This window comes from Antennarius striatus, chromosome 11 (genome assembly GCF_040054535.1).
Source record: "Antennarius striatus isolate MH-2024 chromosome 11, ASM4005453v1, whole genome shotgun sequence".
Taxonomy (NCBI): domain Eukaryota; kingdom Metazoa; phylum Chordata; class Actinopteri; order Lophiiformes; family Antennariidae; genus Antennarius; species Antennarius striatus.
This window is the reverse complement of record NC_090786.1, coordinates 23,527,501-23,530,000: the sequence shown is the minus strand read 5'-3', so window position 1 is coordinate 23,530,000 and position 2,500 is coordinate 23,527,501. Positions and strand designations below refer to the sequence as shown.

The 2,500-nt window shown below is 46.8% G+C and overlaps 2 non-coding genes across 2 annotated transcripts in view; both read left to right on the top strand.

Annotated features, from left to right (window-relative positions):
* The window catches only part of LOC137604515 (U2 spliceosomal RNA), a 191-nt gene extending 174 nt beyond the window's left edge, over window positions 1-17 (top strand). The window contains exon 1 of the small nuclear RNA XR_011037602.1: window positions 1-17. This exon is cut by the window's left edge and continues 174 nt beyond it. This is a non-coding gene — a small nuclear RNA (U2 spliceosomal RNA).
* Window positions 18-1,257: 1,240 nt separating this feature from the next.
* On the top strand, window positions 1,258-1,448 carry LOC137604514 (U2 spliceosomal RNA). The gene has a single exon (XR_011037601.1). It is a non-coding gene; the product is annotated as a U2 spliceosomal RNA (small nuclear RNA).
* Window positions 1,449-2,500: the final 1,052 nt, after the last annotated feature.

Here is a 2,500-nt window from a genome sequence, read left to right as displayed (position 1 = left end):
GGAACGGTGCATCTCCCCAATGTTGTTCAAAAATAATGCGGTGCGATCACAAGCATGTGATCATGCGATGATCTGTCAACGCTTTGAAAAATGTTTACGCTTGAGTAAAAAGTGAGTGTACTTGGTAGGCTAGATGGCACTGTATAAGAAATATTAGATTCTTGCATTTTTTGAACCTTAATTGTTATGAATAATAAGTCATTTGAATGTAATCTGGCAAGAGCATTATATCGTGATCAACAATATACTGGTGTTGTATAATAGCTGCTCTCAGGCAGACAGGAAGGCTGTGTTTGTAACGTCCACATTTTGCCGACCTGCGGCCGTTGCCTTTGGGATATGCTTCCTGTCCTGTCCTGTCCTGTCCTGTCCTGTCCTGTCTGTCTGTCTGTCTGTCTGTCTGTCTGTCTGTCTGTCTGTCTGTCTGTCTGTCTGTCTGTCTGTCTGTCTGTCTGTCTGTCTGTCTGTCTGTCTGTCTGTCTGTCTGTCTGTCTGTCTGTCTGTCTGTCTGTCTGTCTGTCTGTCTGTCTGTCTGTCTGTCTGTCTGTCTGTCTGTCTGTCTGTCTGTCTGTCTGTCTGTCTGTCTGTCTGTCTGTCTGTCTGTCTGTCTGTCTGTCTGTCTGTCTGTCTGTCTGTCTGTCTGTCTGTCTGTCTGTCTGTCTGTCTGTCTGTCTGTCTGTCTGTCTGTCTGTCTGTCTGTCTGTCTGTCTGTCTGTCTGTCTGTCTGTCTGTCTGTCTGTCTGTCTGTCTGTCTGTCTGTCTGTCTGTCTGACTGACGTCATAGTTAAAATGTTAAACGGTCGCTGGCCGCCATCCCGGAGCCACAGAATACCTTAACCCAAACGCATTCCGTGTGGTTACTGGATTCTGTGGACCATCAAAGTAAAGGTCAGGGTGGCACTTGGGTCACCTGTATCTGACCATATTACAGCATCGTTTGCTTGTCTGTCTGTCTGTCTGTCTGTCTGTCTGTCTGTCTGTCTGTCTGTCTGTCTGTCTGTCTGTCTGTCTGTCTGTCTGTCTGTCTGTCTGTCTGTCTGTCTGTCTGTCTGTCTGTCTGTCTGTCTGTCTGTCTGTCTGTCTGACTGACTGACTGACTGACGTGATAGTTAAAATGTTAAACGGTCGCTGGCCGCCATCCCGGAGCCACATAATTCCTTAACCCAGACGCATTCCGGGTCGTTACTGGATTCTGTGGACCATCAAAGTAAAGGTCAGGGTGGCACCTGGGTCACCTGTATCTGACAATATTACAGTATCGCTTCTCGGCCTTTTGGCTAAGATCAAGTGTAGTATCTGTTCTTATCAGTTTAATATCTGATATGTCCCCTACCCGGGGACTATATATTAAATTGATTTTTGGAACAGGGAGATGGAACAGGAGCTTGCTCCATCCTCTCCACGCATCGACCTGGTATTGCAGTAGCTCCAGGAACGGTGCATCTCCCCAATGTTGTTCAAAAATAATGCGGTGCGATCACAAGCATGTGATCATGCGATGATCTGTCAACGCTTTGAAAAATGTTTACGCTTGAGTAAAAAGTGAGTGTACTTGGTAGGCTAGATGGCACTGTATAAGAAATATTAGATTCTTGCATTTTTTGAACCTTAATTGTTATGAATAATAAGTCATTTGAATGTAATCTGGCAAGAGCATTATATCGTGATCAACAATATACTGGTGTTGTATAATAGCTGCTCTCAGGCAGACAGGAAGGCTGTGTTTGTAACGTCCACATTTTGCCGACCTGCGGCCGTTGCCTTTGGGATATGCTTCCTGTCCTGTCCTGTCCTGTCCTGTCCTGTCCTGTCTGTCTGTCTGTCTGTCTGTCTGTCTGTCTGTCTGTCTGTCTGTCTGTCTGTCTGTCTGTCTGTCTGTCTGTCTGTCTGTCTGTCTGTCTGTCTGTCTGTCTGTCTGTCTGTCTGTCTGTCTGTCTGTCTGTCTGTCTGTCTGTCTGTCTGTCTGTCTGTCTGTCTGTCTGTCTGTCTGTCTGTCTGTCTGTCTGTCTGTCTGTCTGTCTGTCTGTCTGTCTGTCTGTCTGTCTGTCTGTCTGTCTGTCTGTCTGTCTGTCTGTCTGTCTGTCTGTCTGTCTGTCTGTCTGTCTGTCTGTCTGTCTGTCTGTCTGTCTGTCTGTCTGTCTGACGTCATAGTTAAAATGTTAAACGGTCGCTGGCCGCCATCCCGGAGCCACAGAATACCTTAACCCAAACGCATTCCGTGTGGTTACTGGATTCTGTGGACCATCAAAGTAAAGGTCAGGGTGGCACTTGGGTCACCTGTATCTGACCATATTACAGCATCGTTTGCTTGTCTGTCTGTCTGTCTGTCTGTCTGTCTGTCTGTCTGTCTGTCTGTCTGTCTGTCTGTCTGTCTGTCTGTCTGTCTGTCTGTCTGTCTGTCTGTCTGTCTGTCTGTCTGTCTGTCTGTCTGTCTGTCTGTCTGTCTGTCTGTCTGACTGACTGACTGACTGACGTGATAGTTAAAATGTTAAACGGTCGC